This window comes from Canis lupus, chromosome 14 (genome assembly GCF_011100685.1).
Source record: "Canis lupus familiaris isolate Mischka breed German Shepherd chromosome 14, alternate assembly UU_Cfam_GSD_1.0, whole genome shotgun sequence".
In the NCBI taxonomy this organism is placed as follows: Eukaryota; Metazoa; Chordata; class Mammalia; order Carnivora; family Canidae; genus Canis; species Canis lupus.
The window spans coordinates 48,645,515-48,667,982 of NC_049235.1; the positions used below are offsets into that span (position 1 = coordinate 48,645,515).

Consider the following 22,468-nt stretch of genomic DNA (forward strand, 5'->3'; position numbering starts at 1 on the left):
ACAAGTGGATATTTATTTCATGCCTACTATGAGGCATTGGTATCATTAAGCATTTTTTAAAATATTTATTTATTTGAGAGAGAGAGAGAGAATGTGCAATGGAGGGGGGCAGAGGGAGATGGAGAGGGAAATCCAGACAGATTCCATGCAGAGAACAGAGCCCGACATGGGGCTCAATCTCACAATACTGACATCACAGCCAGAGCTAAAACTAAGAGCAGATGCTTAACCAACTGCACCAGCCAGTTACCCCTCATTCAGCATTTTTTAAAAAGAGAATTGAGGGATGCCTGGGTGGCACAGTCAGTTAAGTGTCCAACTCTTGGTTTCAACTCAGGTCATGATCTCAGGGTTGTAAGATCGAGCCCCATGTTCAGCTACACACTCAGTCTCTCTCTCTTTCTCTGCCCCTGTCCTTCTGTGCGCTCACTCACTCATTCTCTCTTTCTCTCAAGTAAATAAATAAATCCTTATTTTAAAAAGAGAGAATTGAGAGATATTTGCTTGTGTTCCAATACCAATACATGTGCCCCCAATGGTGTTCTGAATGGAAATGAGCTATAATCCACCACACTGTTCTTTTTGTTCTTTAAAAAAAAGATTTTAATTATTTATTCATGAGAGACACAAAGAGAGAGAGGCAGAGACACAGGCAGAGGGAGCAGCAGGCTCCTCGCAGGAAACCTGATGTGGGACTCGATTCTGGATCCCAGAATCATGCCCTGAGCCAAAGGCAGACACTCAATGGCTGAACCACCCAGGCATCCCTCCACCACACTGTTCTGAGCCGCAGCCTCAGCCTGCCCTGGCACAGGACCAAAGTGACAAACAGCCCCAGAGCTCTGCAACAATTGAGCTCTGCAGCTCACAAGACCATCCAGAACCACTTCTGGTTCACCTGCTCCTGCCCTAAGGGAAAGGGCCCATTTATGAGAAGTAGGAGGGAAGCCATAGGAAAGCAGGCTGTGGACTTAGCATGGGAGGGAAGGTACCCAACAGTGAACACCAAAGAAAGAATGAGCTTTAGTTGGAATCCACATGAGTTGCCTTCATGCCATCCTCTCTTCTCCCTCCTTGCACCAGGAGTGAAATTCGAGTTTAAATAGAGTCTTCTAGAGGAGTTAGTAGGGATGATAGATGTAAGAGGAGGTAAGTAAACAGTTAAACCTTTATTTTTTAAAAACATTTTATTTATTTATTCATGAGAGACACAGAGAGAGAGAGAGGCAGAGACATAAGCAGAGGGAGAAGCAGGTTCCCTGTGTGAAGCCTGATGCGGAACTCCATTCAAGAACCCCAGGATCACGCCCTGACCCAAAGGCAGATCCTCGACTGCTGAGCCACCCAGGCGTCCCAACAGTTAAACCTTTAAATAGTATTAAAAACTCATCTGCATTTTAGCTTTTCTCTGCCTTTTTCACTGGAGCACCCACACTGCACTCAGACATCCAGGCCTTGTCTCCAGAAGCTGTCTGTCTTGTCAGGGTGGGTGGGTGGGACAAAAAAATAACTCTACCTTGGTCGAAAGCACCAGTGACGTAGTCAGCAATAACAAGACCATGCCAATTCAATTAGGAAGGGTGTTTTCCTTAAGAGTTAATCTAAAAATAACTGCCAAAGAAAGCATTTTTTATAGACTAATTCTCTGCCGTAAACGTTCTAATACAGATGAATTAACTAATTGATATGAAGGGACAACTATTTGGTGAATTAAATGCCTTTTTCACATAGAGACTCTATAATGAGGTTTTGGGTTTTTCACTATAAAAAGATCCTGTGAAACAAGATGACATACATCAGAGAAACATCAGCTGATTTAAAAAGCCATTTAAAACATGGCTTTTAGCAAAGGGTATAGATTTAAATAAAACTGAGTTAAAAATCCAGGCTGTACAATTAGTCATATACAATCATGTTCAATGTTACTCAATCTTTCTGATATTTAATTTTGTTAATCTTAAAAAGAAAAAAAAACAGGAAATACACTGGTGAATACGTCTCAGTGTGTTTGCAGAAATTAATTAAGCTCAAAAGAATGACTTATAAACAGCAAATGATCAATAAATAATACATAAATAGCTATAAACAATGGAAGTGCTTAAAAACATAATTTATGACAGATACAAATTATGAGGTGCCTACGCGTACATTTTGCTAAGTGTACACTATTTACTAAATGTAATGAAAGGAAAAAAATCACAAGACTTTAATTGAAAAATGTTAACACTCTAACAAATGAAGATACATTGTTTTCATGCATGAGATAGAAAAATACCCTAAAGAAAGCAATTTCCTGCAAAATTAATCCATTAATTAGTTCAATGTTAGTTAAAATCCTAACATCAGCTTTGACAAGTTGATGCTAAAATATATATTAATCAGAGTAGAGACTAGGCAGGATGATTTTGATAAAGAAAAAGAAGACAGGTTCATCCTACTCGGTATCAAATTTTGTTTCCAAGCTGTAAATGACCAAAGCTGTATGGTAAGGACCAAAACAAAAAGCCACACAGACGCCTATATTTGAAAAAACTTGACTCACAGCAGAGGTGACAATGCAAATCATGAGCGTGGGAAAACAGGCAATCAATTAGTCAAAAAATGGTGCTAGGACCAAAAAAAAAGATAAAATTAGATCCCTACCTATTACACACACACACACACACACACACACTCACACACATTTTCAAAATGGATTGATGACCTATATAAAAAATCAAGCTTGCAAAAGAAAACACAAGAGACTATGTTTATGACATATGGCTAGAGAAAATGCCTTTAAGCAAAATGTGGGAACCCAAACAATAAAGGGAAAAAACAATTCAATCATATTAAAATGATTTTTCAACTTCTTTTTGGCAATAGACACCATAGAAAAGTTAACACACAGCTATGGACTAAGTGGAGATATTAAAAAAAAAAAAAAAAAAAAAGAGCTTGGGTCCATATCCTTTAAAGAACTCCTATCAATCAATGAGAGTACAACACTCCCCTCTCACTGCTGGACAAAGACCGGACAGGCAGTTTGCAAAAGGGAAGTCTGAATAGATAGGAACATAGGAAGTATGCTCAGCTTTCAGCAGTTAGAGAAATATTAATTAAAACCACAAGAAGCCACATGCCACCCCTTCCACGTGGCTAACATTAGGCAAGACTGTGACAGCAAGCACTGGGTAGGATAAAGGGAATAGGAACTCCATATAATGGGTGGCGGTGGCACTAGGATGATTGAAAGCACTTGGGCAATTCCTGGTGAGGTTAAGGATGGGCACACCCTCCAACCCAATGGCTTTCTACATCCTGTCCTGGGGAAACTTTGAAGTAAGGTCGCATGAATACGTGTACAAGGATATTCATTACACTGCTTTTAGTGATACCAAAATTGGAGAAACAACTGCTTATCAACTGGGGTTTATTTATGCCATGGGATATGATGCATAATTCATCTCAAACATAGAACTTTGTTGGAAAACTTAAATTGCAAAATGCTACCTGCAGTACGACAGCAATAACTCAAATTTTAAAATGCTAAACAATTCTCTATATTATTCATGGAAACATAAATATGTAGAGAACCTATAAAACATTCATGAGAATAATGTATATCAATTTCAGACTAGTATTTACCTCTGGGGAGGAGGAATAAAAAGAGAAACAGGAAAAATGACAGAGTAGGGCTTTAGCCAGACCAGCACTTTCTTTTTTTTTTAAGATCATCTAAAGCAATAGGCAAACTGTTAATATCTATTAACATCTAGATGGTTGGGTATGTATGGGTGTCACTTACATCATTTCCTGTGCTTTTTTGGTAATGTTCGAAATACTGCATGATTAAAAAGTTTTAAATTACCATTTAAATGAATTCTGTTAAAAGGCAGTATCACTAGAGCAAAAGTCATCTGTCTGAATCAAAAGTAGTGGCTGGATTTCTCACATCTATGCATTACTTTGTAATGAGGGAATAATTAAAGATAAACATGTATTTAAAAACAATGTGCTGACTATAAATTAGCCTTGCACAATCCTGCTTTTCTTTTCCCTGCCAACAGTTACATTCTTAAAACAACCAAAATGCAGTCTTTTTAAAAAGTGCCTATTAGTCAAGCCAGTGGTTTTCAAATAAGGAAATCCTTTTGTTCTAGAAAGGGGAAAAAAAAAATCCCTCAGATGATGCCTCAGAAGCTAAAATAGACAAAGAGGTATTGTATTCATATTAACATGTTTTATGAGCTGAGGTTTATAAATGTATAAATGTATTTTTATTAACATAAAAATTAAATATCTGATATTGTGGATGATTTTTACAATATTATAACAAGCTCCCACATTCAATTTAATCTGTGTTTTGTTTATCTTCTCAATGTGGAGAAAATCTGGATACATTCGCACAGCGTGCTAGTTTTCTACTGCTGCGTAACAAATTACCACAACTTTAGGAGCAACACAAACGTACCATGTCGTAGTTTCTATTGGTCAGGAATCTAGCATATTTTAGCTGGGCCCTTTACTTGGGGTCTTACTGGGTTGAAATAGAGGTTGGATGGCTCAATCCTAATTAGGAACTCAGAGGCCTCTTCCAAATTCATTTCAGTTGTCGGTGAATTTTCCTTGAGGTCGTATGACTAAGATCCCTCTTCCTCTCGTTTTTTAGCTAGCTGTTGACCAGAAACCATGCTCCGCAACCAGAGGTTGCTTTCACATCCTTACCCTGGAGCTTTCTCCACAACAGGACAGCTTGCGCCTTCTCAAGGCCGGCAGGAAAGCATCTTTGTTAATGCTTTAGCTTCTTATAAAGGGCCCATCCGATTAGGTGAGGCCCATGAAGAAAATCACCTTTTTGATTAATCCATTCAAATGATTAAGGACTTTAGCTGTATCTGCAAATCTCTTGGACATACAGTGTAATATAATCACAGAAATGACATCCGATCACAGGTCCAGACCGCACTCAAAAGAGAAAGAATTACACCGGGAATGCGACACCAGCTGGTGGGTATCTTGGATTCTCCCAACAACACACACGAAAGCACCTGTCAGTGGTAACTGTTTTTGAGAGCTTACCTTGAAGTCTCAGAAGTACTCTTCAGAAGCTTGGCAAAGGTCCATTGGAACACTTTTTCTTTCAAATCTATATACCTCACATCTAATCTCAACTCTCATTTCTGATATTCAAAGTCAGACAAAAAATTTCAAACCTCACAGAAAGAAATGGAATAAAATTGGATCTTCCCCTGTTACCAGACATTGTCCATGCTCTTAAGACAATATATCTGAGCTACTCTTGATCTTATGTGAGCCAGCACGCAGATGCAGCAGTGCTACACTTGCTTAATGATTTTCCTTGAATGGATAGATTCATGCTTGATTTAAAATAAAACAAGTACAATCTTCCTAGTCAATGACACATTTATAAGAAGTGTAAATATATGCACAGGGATGGAAGAAATGAAATGCTTCATACTAAGGTCTGTTTAAAGTCAACTTAACCTGGCACTTTAAGTTAATAATGATGAAGTTATTATTATAGTTTATGTTGATTCTTTTACTTATGTTTAAATAGCTCAAAATAATATTTTAAAAGACTTTATCAGTCAAATACATCTGCAATTCCTGAACCACCTCCTGAAAACCCCTGAGATGGAACTTACTTCACAATAATATAGAAGATCTTGGTTTCAGTTCTAAAGTTGATACTCAGAAGCTGTGTAACCTAAAACCTCAAAGCCCCTCAGACCCCTGTGGGCCTTCAATGATTAAATGAAATCACCCATTAAAGTGCCTGGCACCTAGGGGATCCTTAATAAATGGACGGCATAAGCAGGATGACCCAGTTTCTTCTGACTCATCATTAAACTTTGATTTTATAAGGAAACAGTGAAATGATTACAAAAAGACTCAGTTTAAAGAACGGAGGACACTTTAGCATTGTTCTAAAAAACAAAAAGGGAAAGAGGGGAAAAGGCAAATAAAAAGTCCAAACAAAATAAAACCCTGATTTTAAAATTGAGTTGAAAAATAAAATAAAATAAAATTGAGTTGAATACTTTCAGCCATGAAGGGAAGTTTGACAAATAAATAAAAAGTATGACTCACTAAGGGATGACCGTGGGCTAGGCGCCTTGCATACTGTCTTGCCAGCATTCAGCCTTTTAATATCAGTACACAATAAAACGGGCTGAGTATATTAACTAACAACGTGTTAAGATGTCCACTATGTATCATGCTAAAATGAAAATTGTGAAAGAATGCGTACACTATGATCTCATTTTGCAAAAACAAATACACACCCAAACTCAAATTGTGTTTGAAGTATGTATACTAAAATGTCAGTTTTCACCACATAACAGAATTGTGATAATTTTTTTTGAATTGTGATCATTTAAACAATTTTTACTCTTCTTCTTTTCTTCTAATATGTCTCCAAAGTGCTTATTCTGTTTGTGTACATTTTTAAAATGAACTTTGGATACATCATATCAGATTGCTGAGGAGCAGCAAATAATGGGAAAAGGACTGTTTTATGTAAGTTGTATTAAATTAATAAAAATGGTACCTGTACCTCGTTATTTTTTTCTATCTAAAAATCCAAACCTAACTACAGGGCATGTGAGTCTGAAGTTGCAAGAGAGAGGGCATCTTAACATAGAGGAAGAGAAAGAAAGGTAAATGAACAAAGACCAGGAAGAGACATTGAAAAAAAACAAAAAGTGGCTAATAACCTAAAGATGATGGTATGGAAAGATAGAATGAGAGAAAAATGAAGTCACCGACAGAAACACTGAAAGGAAAAATCAGCAGGAAGAAACAAGGTCACAGGAGGAAAAAAATAAATAAACAGTAGGGAGCAGAGAAAGAATGGCCAAAGAGAAGAAATACATTCTAAACAATCATAATGCAAGAGGAAGCTCTTCTTTCTTATTCATCTCTTAATAAAATGGAAAATCTTAAATAGGATCACAAAATGAATCAGCTGTAAAGTTTTTTGTTTGTTTGTTTGTTTATTTTTCCCCCCACAGGAGTGAGAATTGAAGAGTATGCTTGATAACCAAGGTTTACTTGACCTACACCAGTCTCAGAGACTTCATAGGACTGCAACTAACCCACCAGGTCTCTTTCAGATCTTTCTCATTAGCTACAGAAGCAAGTTCAAGACTGTCTTTGAAAAATGAAGAGGAGTTACCAGCTCACAAGTGCAGCTGATGTAAGAAAGTGCTCTCTTTCACTTTTTAACTTTAAACTTTAGGTATGGTAAAGGAAGTAAACCAATTTCTCCCAAAATTGTACGCATAAGAAGGTGTCAATATTCAAAGTGCCTAGTGGATTCCCTCTAAATTCTTGTGAACAGTTCTGAGTTTACAAGATCACTGTTTCCCCCTCCCTACCCTCAAGAAAGAGAAACAGATATCTTTCCTCCTCCTATATTCTTTATCAATGCAGAAAATTGTCTCATTGCTGCTGCTGTATGTTTTAATAATGCAAAATCTCTTCCACTTTTCTTTATGTTTTCTTCTTCCTCTTAGCTTAAGGAGTTGAAATCTAGAAAAAGTAAAAGGCAGAGTTTAATCTTTGAATAACCTCTGAAAAGTAGTAAACCTATCTGACAGCTCTTTCCTGAAAGGTAAAAAGATATTTTTAAATTAAAAAGCCCCAAAGCTCTCTGCTCCTCTTTCCATAGAGAGGAACGTCCCCTGCCATCTCCCCCTTGACTCTGGGCAGGCTTATAACTGCTTCAAGCAATAGAGTAAAGCAGAAGATTCCAGAGAACTTGTAAGGCTAGGTCATAAAGAGCCATGCAACTTCTGCTTGGCTCTCTTGGAAACCTGGCTCTTAGGAAGTACCCTCTCAGACAGCTTCTCGGAACATGCCACATGCTGTGAGGAAGCCCAAGCCACATGCAAAGGCCACATGTAGGCACTCCAGTTTACAGTCCCAGCTGAGCTGAGCATTTGAGTCATCCCAGTCCAGAGGCCAGACATACCAGTGATGAAGCTTCCAAATGATTCGATCCCCCAGATATTTGTGTCTTTCTAAATAAGACTCCAGACATCATCAAGCAATGACAAGGCATCATCCTTGCTTGGCCATGTCCAAGCCCCTGACCCAGCGCATCAATGAGTATCACTAATCATTTCCACTGATAATAGTGGGTTTTTGTTTTATGTTTCTAAGTTTGGAGTAATGATAGATAACTGGAGCAATGCAGATTTAAAAGGAAAGGACTACACAGTAATTACTGTAAATGAACTAGAACCCCTATGTCACCCAGTGTCATGTCCAGAAAACAGCTGCAAGCAGGTGGAGGTTAAGATCCCTTTCCTCTGCACTGTCCCCAGTCTGTCTATCTAATTTTCTACCTTTCTTTTTTTTTTTAATTTCGTTTTTTTCTTTTGATCTTTGTTCATGTCTACCCCTTTAGTCTGCCCTTGGGTCACTAATTTACTATTTATTGTAGTGGGTATTTATTTCTCGTAAGACAAATATTTATAGAGCAGCTTTTAGACATTGGGATAGCAAAAGTGAGGAAATCTAACTTTGTGACCTTGTAATAAAATGTTTTTCAAACCGTGGATCACAACTATTAGTAGTCAAAAAAAATCATCCTGATGGGTCCCAGCAAACATTTTAAAAATAAAAATAAAACAGAAAATAACAGACTAAAAGTAACAACAAAAAGGCTTTCCAAGTAGTATAGTGACTATTGTTTGGTGAATCTTTTATCCTTTGACACAAACACAGGATGTCTACATTGCGTTTCCATCCTAAAACTTTGAGAAACATAGTCTAACAGCTAGAGAAAAATAAACCTCATTTCTGAAGTATTAAAAAACATGAATGAGATTGTGTTGAGCAAATTTGCAATTAAGTTGCTGGCTTTGGAACACATTGTAAGAGTCTGCAGAGCCATTCTCAGAACTAATCTCTACTGATAAAGGGTTTTGTTTTATACTGTTGTTAGCTTTGTTTAGAAGGATTGTTCCAGTGTTTCTAGGGCCATTTTTGGTAAACAAGTTCCTGCCTTCAGAGTGTGTCACTCATTCTGCATTTGAGCATTACACAGTTAAATGTTTGAGTACTTGAGTCAATCTATTCATTGGTTTAATAGCTGAACTAGAGAACATGGAATTATCATGACCTCTGGCATTTATTTTTGCCTGCAATTCTAGAAGCAGTCATATCTTACTAAATCCAAGCTAGAGAGACCAAGCAAAAAAAAAAGAAAAAGTTAGCTGCCTGTGTAATCAGCATGATAGCCTCTATCCAACAGTCAGTGGTAAACATTAAATAACATGTCATAAAACCACTGACATCTGAGTAATACCAATGGCAGTCAGTACCTCCTCTCTCCTGCAACCTCTCATTTATGTGACTCAGCTTAGACTGGCTTTTTTTCCCCCTTCATCCTGAAATAAGTATATATGCTTCCAAGTCTTCCCTAGAGGAAAAGCAGCAAATGATTTAAAATGATAGCTCCCATCCAATTCCCGAACTCTAATTAGGAAATTCTAAAACCACCCAAAAAATGTTTTTACAGAAAATTTCAGAAAGTCTACTGCCAATTTAGTTTGAGTCACTGAGAGCAAAACAGCAGGACAGAGGTGAGATGACATTCCCAGAAAGGCAATGGCTGGTAGACGCCCAATGCCAGGGCTGAAGAGCTGGGGAGCTAAGTTAGCACAATCCGAGGCGTGTACGCACATGTGTGGATGTGTGTGTGTGCGCAGGTATGTTTCAATTTTCACAAGCTGGGTTTGGCAGACTGAGAAAGGACTGTGGGAAGCACAAGTAGTACCAATCATTCCTAACCCAAACAATATCACAAGAATCAAATACCCAGGTGTGCCTTATGGCTATCATGCTGCCCATAACTCAACCCCAGCCTTTTATCTTCATCTACTGAACTGGGAAAAGTCTAATAGGTCTAATAAAATCTAAATGTTAGGGCAGCCCTGGTGGCTCAGCGGTTTAGTGCCGCCTTCAGCCCAGGGCCTGATCCTGGAGATCAAGTCCCACGTCAGGCTCCCTGCATGGAGCCTGCTTCTCCCTCTGCCTGTGTCTCTGCCTCTGTGTGTGTGTGTGTATTCTCATGAATAAATAAATAAAATCCTTAAAAAAATAAAATAAAATCTAAATGTTAATAATATTAGTAATCTTTTGGTTCCTGACTTAGAAAAACTTAAAATGTAAGGTCTGGGGAGGATTATAAGACACAGTTGCTTTGCAGGTAGTGCAATACTACAGACTGAATGTGTCTCCCCCAAATTTGTTAGTTAAATCCTAATGCATAGTGGGATGGTATTAGAAAGTGGGGCCTTTGGGAAGGTGGGCCTTTCCCCTCCTGAATGGAATTAATGCCCTTATAAAAGAGACCCTAGGGACCTTTCTCTCCCCTTCTACCATGTGAAGGCACAGCAACAATGGCCACGTATGAACCAAGAATGAGGCCCTCAGCAGACACCAAATCTACCAGCACTTTCATCTTGGACTCCTTGCTTCCAGAACTGTGAGAAATGAAATTTTGTTGTTTGCAAGCCGCTCAGTTTGGTATTTTATTATAGCGGCCTGAAAGGACTAAGATACAAGATGACCTATTTCAAAGCATTTTTTGTGTTGGCCACAATTCTTGCTCCAACCTCTATTCTTGGTGACTTGTTTCCACCATATGTACACATAATGCCAACTGCAAACGGCTGCATTCAGTGGTTCCCTGTTTTTGGAAAATGGGTCACACCACAGGGAAGTGTGACTATCATAAGTTTCTCCTTCACTTAATGAAAAGAGAGTATGCAGGGGTGGGGCAGAGAATGCCAGCAAGGTTTCTAAGTCATGGGCCATATTTTCCTTCATGGAAACTCTTAAGTATTTATTTAAGCCTCGCGCTCTCTGCTCTCCTGTGACCACTGCTTCCTCAGAGCTGCCTGAAATCAAGAACTTGAGATGCGTGAACCACATGAATATTAATGGGTCCCCATGGTGAAATAAAGTAAAACAAGTTTTCTCAGCATTGAACTACCACATAATTAAGGGTGAATTATCATTCACAACTACAGTTCAATTCTCAGCATTTGCTATTCGCTACAATGAAAATAAAAATGATAATGCTGGCTTTGAAACTGGATTACAGTCTGATTATCTGCACAATAATGATTTATTTGTACAACATAAGGAATGTGGGGAGAAGAGGGAGCTCTTATTTTTCTCTCCCTATGGCTATTGCTGTGAACTGGAGATAAATTCCTAAAGATAAATTCCTAAATTTGACCACGTCCTCAGAAATAGGTCATTTATTCCAAATAGGGAGTACTTCAATCCATGGAAGTGGTTTAATTATTTTATGAAACCTCATGAATCTTCAAAAAATTTTAATTGATATCCAACAAAGTACAGATGTCTGTGTGAGGAGGGAGAGAATGTATAGATTCTACTTATTTTGGAAAAGATAATTAATAAGCTGTGGGGGGCCAAAAGCCAACAAAACTTTTTAACAGTGATTTAAGACTCTAAGAGAAGCATTAAGATTCATTTACTCTACAGTTCCTCCACAGTGAATAATCTGAAAGTGTATGCGCACATTCTGGTAATTGAATTAACCAACATCATACATAATTTATTAAGAGACTAATTGTATTTTCTATCTTACAAAGAAAACTGCATCACATTAAATCAACAAACAGTCCTCAAACACCTACTTGTTTTGTTCAAGGAACCAGGTGGGACAATGGAACAGGGATCTACAGGCAGAAAATAAAGAGTTTTGATTGCAAGGCATTTCTAATGGAGTGGAAAAGAAAATACAAATTAGCACACAAATAGTTAAACAACGGTTCAAGACAAGAGTAAAGAGATACAGATTCTGATTAGCTAACAAATGAACCGCAGAGACCATAAACTAAAGAAGCAATAATCCTGATAGCAGTAGAGAAGAAGAGAAGACATTTACAAAAGGACCGAATTAAGAAACTAACCTCCAAAACTGGGGTTAAGATCATTTCAGGTCAGCAGTCAAGGTTTCTTCCAGTTCAAACAATTTAGGATTGGTAGGGAGAAGAGGTCAGCTGTCCTGAAATGGTGATTATTTTAATAACACTGCTTCCAGGTGTGTGTTTGTTGCTAAGATTCATCTCCCCAGAAGCAAGGAGTGTGTCATTTCCTGTCTTTACCCCCAGCACCTAATCTGGTACCTGAAACACAATGGGAGGAAGGAGCAAGATTGAGTTCCAGGAGCAAGGTTTATTTGGAGAACACTAACTCTGTCTGAAGTTGAGAGAAGAGGAGAAAGACCACAACACTGAAAATGTGGCCTGGGGTTAGCCTGCTGACACAGATTGATGGCCAGGTTAAGGGAGGAAGGAAGCTGGACCTCATTCTCTCTCACCAACAGTGGAAACCAATCAGAATGATGGCTCCAGTTCAGGGAGCACACAGGCCTACAAGCCAATAAGGATTCGTAATATGGATGGGTTTTCATCATACGTGGGAATAACAGGGAATGATCCAGAGGCTGCTCACACTTCTGGTAGTAGTGTTCAAACACGGCACTAGAACCACCCAGACTTGTTAAAAATGCTGGAACCCTAACCTTGATCTATTGAATCTAAGTCTCTAGATTTGACACATGACTTTCATTTAAGTCTGAGCGCTGCTGTTTTGGAAAATGAAAATATCCCAGGGGAACATGACACATTTACTATCTAGAAAGTAAAGCACTACCATAAATACACGATTATACCGTAAATACACTAGATATCTGGATGCTGCAAATACCTTAATTGGGCAGATTTTATGGTATATGAGTCAGATGTTTACAAAATAAAGCAGAAGAGTTCAGATCCTACTTAAAAGATTGTTTTTTAATGTGAACTCAATCATGTAAGTCCAAAAATGCAGGATGACAAGTATAAACCTAATTAATTTTAAAATCATATTTCCAATAATCTTTCCAAACACGACCCTCATCAATCATCACTTGGTGTCAGTCTAGTCTACCTCCAGACTGAAAACTCTATGAAATCAGGCACTTAATTATCTTTCTCACCCCAGCACTGTTTAACTGTCAAATTTGAATAAATCAATTTCTCCCTCTAGTACTCCTATGCCACACTCTATTACAGACTTTTTCTACTTATTTTCCTATGAATAGAAGTTAGAAAATTTTTGCATTCTAAATTAGGAGTACCCAAAAAGGAAGTTAAAGTTGGGTATGTGAGTCAGGTACCTATATGTTAACATTTTATCTGGCTGTACAGATCAACAAATTCATCAAGAAGATATCACTGTGGAAATAAATAAAGAGTAGTTTTATTTAACTGCAACATGTTATTATTAACCTTAGCCAGGATATCAAGGAGGTTAATAGATAGCAAGCTTTTTGGAGGTAGACATTTCAAGAAAATTCTTCTCCTTAGGTCCCATTATCTCCTTGGAATCAAGAGTGCCACCCCGCATTTGATGTCAATCTCTAGATATATTTCAAAATACCCTTGCATTTCTTTTCTCTCCATAGTAAATGGTTTTCTGGTCATTTCTAGCATAGTCTGACCACTCTTCCCATATTATGCATTCAGACTAATCATAAGGATTCATGATTCAGCTTAAAACCCTCTGAAGGCTCCCTGGTGATCTCAGAATAAGGTTTAAAATCCTAGGGGCACCTGGGTGGTTCAGTTGGTTAGGCATCTGACTCTTGATCTCAGGGCAGTGAGTTCAAGCTCCATGCTGGGACCCACATGGGGCATGGAGCCTATTTAAAAAAAAAAGTTTAAAATCCTTATTATGGCCTTACAAGGCCTTGAGAATTGAGGCTTGGCAAAAACCCTCAAGCCACATCTTGCTCATTTTAAGGGCCTCCACCTCTGTCTTAGATCTCTGTTTAAGGTCACCATTTTCCAGGCTAAATTAAGTTTGGATGCTTTCATCTGTCCTTTGTAACAGCTGCAATTGTAACTGGTTAATTTGGGGTAAATATTTGTCCTTCTTCCCTTCTGGACTATGAGAATCATTAAAGTTGGAACCATCTTGAGCTCAGCACAGTGCCTGGGACATAAAGGAAGTCAATACAAGGTTCTTTTATTGAATATATGCATACAGAGTTGGGTTGGTTTTTTTTTTTTTTTCCTCCTCTTGGCATGGCTGTTTCTGTTTGACAGACCTGGATCATGAGCTGACAGATCCAGTACAAGTAGCCTGTCTCGGAGAGTCCAGTGCTTTCCAAAAGCTGGTGACAGGCATTCCAGCAGCCATTAGGGCAAGGAGCATCCATCACAGAAGTCCGGTTCAAAAACAAGTCAAAAAAGAAAGAACTCAGCAGCAAGGCACATGTGAACGTGGAGTCTTTAACAAGTCCACAGCAGGCAGCAGGTTGTGAGGAAAGACAAGGGAGAGAGTAAAGGGGCAGCACGAGAGAGAAACGCTTGGAGTCAGGAGCCCCAGGAGAGCTGAAGGCACAGGGCAAGGGGAAAAAGCAGGAACCTTTTTTCTTTGTATTCCTGCCTGCTGAGAGCCAGTCCTGGGGCACTGGCCCAGGTCTGCAGGTGGTGGCCCGGGCTTGTCACACCTGGTGGAGGGGTAGGCTTGCAGAGGCAGCCACAGCAGTTCCTGATGAACAAATCCAGAATCTTGTACCACACGCAGCAGAAAAGGGAATGTGATGTGGCTGGGTCAGGAAATTTGCGACATTCCTGGGCTCTGGTTTGCTCAAATTAAAATGCCTATCCCAGGGAAAGTTCTTTGATCAAGAGTAACTATGATCAACTTAAAGTTGGTTTAAGGGAAAGGGGAGGACTGAAAAGCCCCAGCAGGTCCTCTCACAAGGGTGCCAAGACAGGAAACAGAACGCAGAGGGGGAAATCAGGATGGGGAGCTTCTCCCTCTCCACCTCCTCTGACTCCCTCAAGGGGCCTTGATCCTCACTTATCTCAATTCTTCCTGCAGGCGGGTTTCGCTCTGTGCACTTATGGCTCAGTCTACCAAGCCCTATATTTAGCTTGCAGGAAGATTCATCTGCCATGGAATGTGATTCCATATGACTTTCCTGTTCCAGCAAACACCATCACCCGACTCACCTCTCCATTTCAGATCCCCAGAAGAGAATGTGTGGGGACGCAGCTAGGCTAAGGTGTCAGCTCCTTGTACCATGAGCTGTGGGGGCAACAGGGAAACAACACATGGCACCAGGCCATAGAGCTGCTTCTCCCAGGAACCAGGGGCAGGAAAGCTCCCCAGTTAAAGACACATCTCAGTTTGCTTTGTATTCTGCTTGGTGGTGGTGGCGGCGGAGGTGGTCTGTGTACTCGTGTTACTTTCTCCAGGGAAGAACACACTCTAAATGTGAGGCCTTCTGTAAACTATTAAACTGAAATACAGCCTTATATTCCTTCTCCTTAGTTAGCCCTCCCCTGTAATGATTTTTCAGTGACTTTCAAACATTTTTGACCCCAAGCCAAGGGAAAAACTAAGACCATCTGCGTATTATATATGAATGTATGAGAAGCAAATATTTCACAAAATAACATATATAATAGACTGATATTTTTATACCCTAATATAGTCCATCCTTAAAGCTCTTTCAGTTGACTAAAATGATTTCATTCCCACTAATGAGTGAGGATCTACAGTTTGAAAAATGCTACTAGTAATTCCATTGTCCTATAATTGTATTATTTAAAAAGTTTGACACTTTCACATTATACTTAAAATAGAAAGTTCCCCAATCTTTTCTCAGTAATACCTCCAACCCCACAAAATTTTAGCCGCTTTTAAAAGATGAACCAAGTTGACATGAGATGTCTTCTACACGAAACAGAAAAATGTTAACACAAATGCCCCTGCTCACTTTTATTAGATAGCCGATGTCCATCACACTAAAAGGGGCACCTTTGAAATAAAAGTCACCCAAGGCATATGTACAAGTTTGAATTGTTTTCATTGCAGCATTCTTGAGCCAGCCACATGACACCCCTGCTCTCATTTTGTTTAGCGACCAACAGAGACATGTACCCTTGTGTTAGCTGACTCCATTCAGATGCCATCCACCATCTCTGTACAAAACGGACTCTCCCACGCAGAGAGGGAACCGGTTCCCTTGGACTCACTAGCCTTGTCCCAGTGGGAAAGCAGCTCTCTGGTGATGTGTGTACTTTGCAGAATTTCTAAGGCAAAAATACTTGGTTCAGCAATGCTGCTCAAATTGGGTTACTGGGTCAAAGGTGTATGTAGAATCAAAGGCTTTCTGGAGGACCAAGGGCTGATAGAATGAGGACCTTCAGCAGAGGAAACCAGGGGGGGTAAAAGAAGAGGATGGAAAGATCTGTTTTCATCTCCAGCACCAAGAGCTGGCGTACGCCCCATTTGCGGTATGGCATGGTGAGAATTGCTAAAATGCCTGCCTGTCTCACTGAACAGCCTAAGAGCATGGAGTCAGTCTTCCCGGGTCCAATCCCAGCTTACTTACTTACACCCCTGAGCCCCTGTTGTGCCTCCATAAAACAAAACATATAATAATAAAACCTGGTTGATAGCCTTTTTTTTTTTTTTTTTAGAAGATTCAGTAAGAGAAACAATCCATGTGAAGCACTTGGCGGGGAGAGCTTGCCACATAGCAAGCATCCACCAAGTATTTCCCCCAACCAAGTAACTCCTAAGCTGGCCTGCCAGGGTGCTAAAACTCACAAAAAGAGTTCAGTCTTGGAATGAATATATTTCCCAAATTCAGGTTAGATGTAGTTAGCCTGCTCCAGAACCCTTTTGGCTTCCTCTTCCCTTCTATAATCACTTGGTTCTTTCCTCTCCTTCCTCAAAACCTGTGCCCATTTCAAGACCTTCTCCCCCACTAGGTCTTGAGATCATGAATGCGGAGAATGGAACATATTTTTCTCACTAAGCTCTCTGTGGGAACCCAGTATTCAATGTCTGATCACTGAAATGCATTCCACAAGATAATCAAGTGGTTGCCTGACTCAGTGGGACATACAAATCCCAGGGACACAATCCCTATCTGTCCTGATTCTGGGAGGCTCAAGGCCTCTGAAAACTGAAAGTACCTGGGAGATGAGAATGGCATAAAAAGGGGGTGCCCCTCAAATGACCTCATTTCCTCCCCAAAGGTTGCTGGGGCCAACCTTGCCAAGACAGCCCATGGTCATCTCTTACTACCCAGTAAGAATGCATTTAAATAAGATCCTGCCAAGGTATATCACGATATTTCATACACTTTGAAACAGATGGTAGTAGGGGTTAACAGTAGAGTTTACAGTCTACCAATGGCATCCTTCACCATGCCCCCATGCTCTCTGCATGCTCAGGGTTAAGGATGACCAGGCAACTTTCCAAAAAGGAATGGTATGAGTGCAATAATACTACCTTAGACAATTACACAATCCATATCGAAGGCAAATGAAAATGTACAACAGTTGACCAGTGATAGCACAAGAGTCAAGAACACTGATGCCCAACTCAGTCAAAAAGTCACATATAACTTTTGACTCCCCAAAAACTGAGCTACTAAGAGCTTACGGTTGACTGGAAGTCTTACCAATAACATAAACAGCCAATGAACACATATTTTATACGTCACATGTATTATATATTGTATTCTTACAGTAAAGCTAGAGAAAAGAAAATGTTATTACAATCATAAGGAAGAGATAATGCATTTTCAGTACTATATGGTATTTATTAAAAAAAAGTCTATATATAAGTGGACCTGTGTAGGTCAAACCCATGTTATTCAAGGGTCAACTGCACTTTGCTAATCCCTAGTGAGTGGAAGACTACATGTGACAACTTCCTTCAGGTTATCCTCTTAGGGAATAAGGAAGCCTCAGACTAAAGCTGGTAGCAAATGCTCACAGGCTGTAGCTTCCTGTATTTATTTTCTTGAGGTGGTTGCCATCAGGATCACTGGCCTGGGGTCAGTAGAGAAAAGGCATCATAAACAAGCTGGGGCGCATGCAGTACAGACTGAGGGTTTCCCGAAGGTGACCTAGAAAGCTTTGCAGAAAGACCCACCTGGGTTCAAACCTCAGCTTGACCACTGCCCATGTGTGTGACCTCAACAACCCTGTTGCTTAACCTCTCTGGGTCTCACCTCCCCCATTGTAAAATGGACACAATAACACATGCATTTACCAGATAAAAAGGAGATAATGAGCTGAAATGCTTAGCACTCACTCTATATAAAACTCTTTTTGGGAAGACAAATTCCACTGGAATACTTAAACGTACAATTCACAAAATAAACAAGTGGGATGCATCAAACTAAAGAACCTTCTTCATGGTAAAGGAAACTATTGACAAAATGAAAAGGCAACCCATGGAATGGAAGAAAACAACTGCAAATCATTTATCTGATACAGGGTTAAAATCCAAAATATACAAAGAACTCACACAACTCAATGGGAAAAAAAACCCAAACAATCCCCTTAAAAATGGGCAGAGAAACTGAATGGACATTTTTCCAAAGACATACAGATGGCCAACAAGTACATAAAAAGGTGCTTAACATCACTCATCATCAGGGAAATGCAAATCCAAACCACAATGAGCTATCACTTCACACCTGTTTGAATGGCCATCATCAAATACATAAATAAGTGTTGGCCAAAATATGGAGAAAAAGAAACCTTCATACAATTGGTGGGAATGTAAATTGATGCAGCCAACAAGGAAAACAGGATGACAGTATAGAGGCTCCTCAAAATTTCAAAAATAAGACTATCATATGAACCAGCAGCCCCTCTTTTGAATATTTACCCAAAGATAATGAAAATTGGCTATGAAAGAGACACATGCACTCCCACGTTCATTGCAGCATTGTTCATGACAGCGTGGTATAGAATCAGCGTTAGTGTCTGTCAACAAGTGAATGGGTAAAAAGTGTGTGGTGCATGTATACAATGGAATATTATTCAGCCATGAGAAAGAAGGAAATCTCACCATTAGCAGAAACATGGATAAACCCTGAGGGCATTATGCTGTCAGACAGAAAGACAAATACCTTGTGGTATCACTTTAGTCAAACTCACAGAAACAGGGAGTAAGAGTGGTTGGGGCTCCTGGGTGGCTTAGTCAGTGAAGTGTCTGACTCTTGGTTTCGGCTCAGGTCATGATCTCATGGGCCATGAGGCTGAGCCCCGTGTCAGTCTCCACACTCAGTGGGGAGTCTGCTTAAAGATTCTCTCCCTCTGCCTCTCCCCCGACTCACATTCTCTTTCTTTCTCTCTAAGATAAATAAATAAATCTTGAAGAAAAGAAAAATGGTTGCCAGGAGCTGGAGTGGAGGGGGCGCACATAGGGAGAGGCTAGTAAAACTATACAAACTTTCAGCTACAAGATGAACAAGGTCTGAGGATCTAATGTTAAAATACATAACTATAGTTGACAATGCTATATTATGTAATTGAAATTTGCTAAAAGAGTAGCACTTAAATGTTCTCACCAAATAAATAAATAAATCGGTGAGGTGTTAAGATGTAATTATATGGTAGGAGGAGAATCCTTTCACAGTGTATGCATATGTCAAATCACCATGATGTAAATTTAAGTATCTTACAACCTTATTTGTTAATGATACTTCAATAGAGCTGAAAAAAAGATACACAATTCACTTTTTATTTTCTCTCTCTCTCTCTCTCTCTCTCTCTGGGACATCACCTTGAAATATAAAAGTTTCTGGGGCTGAATTTGAACTTGTGAATCTTAACTTTCTGTAAGGCATTTGCATGCAATGCTTTTGCTGAACGCTGCCCAACAACATGACAATCTCTCCCACTGCACTGAAAAGCCAAAGTGAATGGCCCACTAAGTAAATGAAGACTGTTTTGGCAAATACATTTCGATAACATGAGAAAAGTAGGGGAGGTGCCTTCCTGAGGATTCTAGAAGAGAGTCATACCACCCATCCATCAGTCACGAGATGTGTTAGCTTGTTGAGCCTGGGGCATTTTTCTTCTTTAAAATCACAGGTGATATTTTATCTCTGGCAGAGGGAGGGAGACCACCTCACATGCAAGGAAAAATCAGTAACTAGGAAGAACGTGCATAAGTTTCAAAAATTAGTCACCAGTTACCATGGTGATGCAAATATTACCTAACAGCTCACTGGGCTGTAAGTAACCAAGATGATACTAAACACGTTACTTCAAAATGGAAAATGAGCTCTATTTATAGGAGTACTTGCAAAGAAGTAGATGGACCCAACAGCAGACTCAAGGCAGCCCAGGTCTGCCCCTGTGACCCAAGATTCAAGGTCCCTCTCCTGCCCCTGCGCACGTCCTGTCGAGCTCTGTGTCACGTGGACACACAGCTGTGCCCAGTAACAGCTACAAAAGGAGGAGCAAGGACGTTTTGTTTACAAACAAAGGGCAGTAATTGGGAAGAGGAGTCTTCTCATTCCCTAAACTCTTATAGAAGAATAATCTCTCCTCCTGCCCATTCAAGATGGGCAGACTGGGTGACAGACTTAGGTGGCAGTCCCTTTCAAACTCAACATTAACGATTTCCTCAGGCAGCCAAGATTTTTCCCAAAAAATGATGAGGATGCCTGAGAAAATAACAATTCTTCCACTGTTCTGAGTAGCTTTAATTTTCTGAGTATGCATTAATGTTAATTAGAACAAAAGCGTCAATATTATTTGAAATTTTTTTTAAGATTTTTATTTACTTATTCATGAGAGACACACAGAGAGAGAGAGAGAGAGGCAGAGACACAGGCAGAGGGAGAAGCAGGCTCCATGAAGGGAGTCCAATGAGGGACTTGATCCCAGGTCTCCAGGATCATGCCTTGGGCTGAAGGCGGCGCTAAACTGCTGAGCCACCCGAGTTGCCCTATTATTTGAATTTTTAAATTATTCAAAGAGTTGGCTGCAGGCAAACTCTTAGGTCAAACTTATGGCATAACTTCTAGTTTACGATGCACACTATCTTGTACCTGTGGGTGCTGGTACCGAAAAAGCAGTCTCAGAGCTGTATTCCTTCAAGTGGTCCCCAGGTTTCCACAGAATTCCAGGGAGGCTCTAAAAATGCAAAATCCTAGGCCATATCCAAGGCTGGCACAAAATCTGAGTCTCTTGGGTGGGATCTGAAAGCTTACATTTCTAAAAGGTTCTCCCTTCAATGTGTATGTTCTCTAGTGTGAGAATCTCATCCTAGTAATCTCCAGTAAACTTAGAGGTCTGACAATAAGGACAGAAGACAGGACAATCCCAGGGGACACAAGCCAACGCATATTAATCAAAGGCAAGATTGTGATTCCATGACTTTTGGTTGTGGTTTTACCATAATCCAGGGTAAAAACCCAGTACAATATACATGTGTTGTATATGGGTGTGTAATGATCCAAGGATTTACAAACAACATAGGTGATGTGCTGTGACCTATTCTATTCTCATTTTGAATGCTCTCACAGCCAAGAAAATTGATATCACTACCCACCAACTGGTGACATTTGAAAACCCTATTGGAACGTTTTTGCCCCATAATTCTATCACTTAATAATTTTTATAATTTCTCATATTATTCTCCAAGTAGTAGAAAACCATCCGAGCTTTCCAATAATACCACAAAAGTTGCAACATTTTAGTTATCTCTAAAAGGCAAACCAAGTTAAAACAAGAATTCTGCTTAAGATAGCCGCAGCAATACATTTAATGGCCAACATTTAACTTATTTATTTATACCCTCTTGATCTCACAAAGAATAACATGCGGGTCATATAAATGCATTAGAGAATAAATGAAAAATCTTGAGAAAACGGAGCTAAGGGAAAATAAAGACAGGAAACTAAGAGTGTGTGGAACAAATCAAAGGAACAAGCAAAATTAAAGACAACACAGGCCAGGGAATCTAGTCAACTTGTTTACTCTCAGCTTTCCATCAACCAGTATGAAGAGGAAAATGTGATCAGTTATGAAAATTCCAGATCCCATCTGGGAAGACGAAGCAATTTCTAAGTAGCATTTCCAGGCCTCTGGCTGACCCCTTCTCTGCCCCCACACACACAGTCTGGGGAGAAGGAGCCCTCACAGACCAACAGGAGCTTGTTAACCGACCGCCTCAACCTTGCACCATGACTTGATTCGTGGGTAAACTTACAGTCACACTAGGGACTGCTTGTGGGAAGGAATAAAGCCTAGAGCCTGAGGTCATCCAATGCCCCTTCCTCCAGGAACACTTTGTATTTACTTCTGTCCCAGGACTGACCAGCTAGTTGTCATGAGAACTGTTCACAGGACTGACCCTTCCCTCTGCACCAAGCTTACCAGGTTATAAAGTTCCATGAGGACAATATTGGTTCTAAGTATTTCAGTGACTTCTCCATTAAAACTGAGCTAAATGCTAAGCTCTTCTAGAAATTCTCAAAAGGCAAAGTGATAGAAGCACAAAAGTCTGAACTTCCTTTTTGATTCTATAATTCAGTACCCCTGAGATAAGGGGTCAAGCCATCAGACTTCTATGATCCAGTTTCTTATCTGTT

General features: G+C 39.7%; 1 protein-coding gene across 3 annotated transcripts in view; it reads right to left on the reverse strand.

The window, feature by feature from the left end:
- Positions 1–22,468, reverse strand: part of ELMO1 (engulfment and cell motility 1) — a 525,693-nt gene that overhangs the window by 378,318 nt on the left and 124,907 nt on the right. The gene's annotated exons all lie outside the window — the stretch shown is intronic.